Source organism: Rhinoraja longicauda, chromosome 27, assembly GCF_053455715.1.
Source record: "Rhinoraja longicauda isolate Sanriku21f chromosome 27, sRhiLon1.1, whole genome shotgun sequence".
Taxonomy (NCBI): domain Eukaryota; kingdom Metazoa; phylum Chordata; class Chondrichthyes; order Rajiformes; family Arhynchobatidae; genus Rhinoraja; species Rhinoraja longicauda.
Window position 1 is genome coordinate 32662034 of NC_135979.1, and position 285 is coordinate 32662318.

A 285-nucleotide genomic window follows, 5' to 3' on the forward strand; every position below is an offset into this window, starting at 1 on the left:
ATCACAGGTAGACAGGGAGTGTTGTGGAGCAGAGGGATCTAGGCGTGCAGGGACATTGTTCCCTGAAAGTGGCGTCACTAGTAGACAGGGTGTTGTGGAGCAGAGGGATCTAGGAGTGCAGGTACACAGTTCCCTGAAAGGGCATCACAGGTAAACAGGGAGTGTTGTGGAGCAGAGGGATCTAGGAGTGCAGGTACACAGTTCCCTGAAAGTGGCGTCACAGGTAGACAGGGAGTGTTGTGGAGCAGAGGGATCTAGGAGTGCAGGTACATCGTTCCCTGAAAG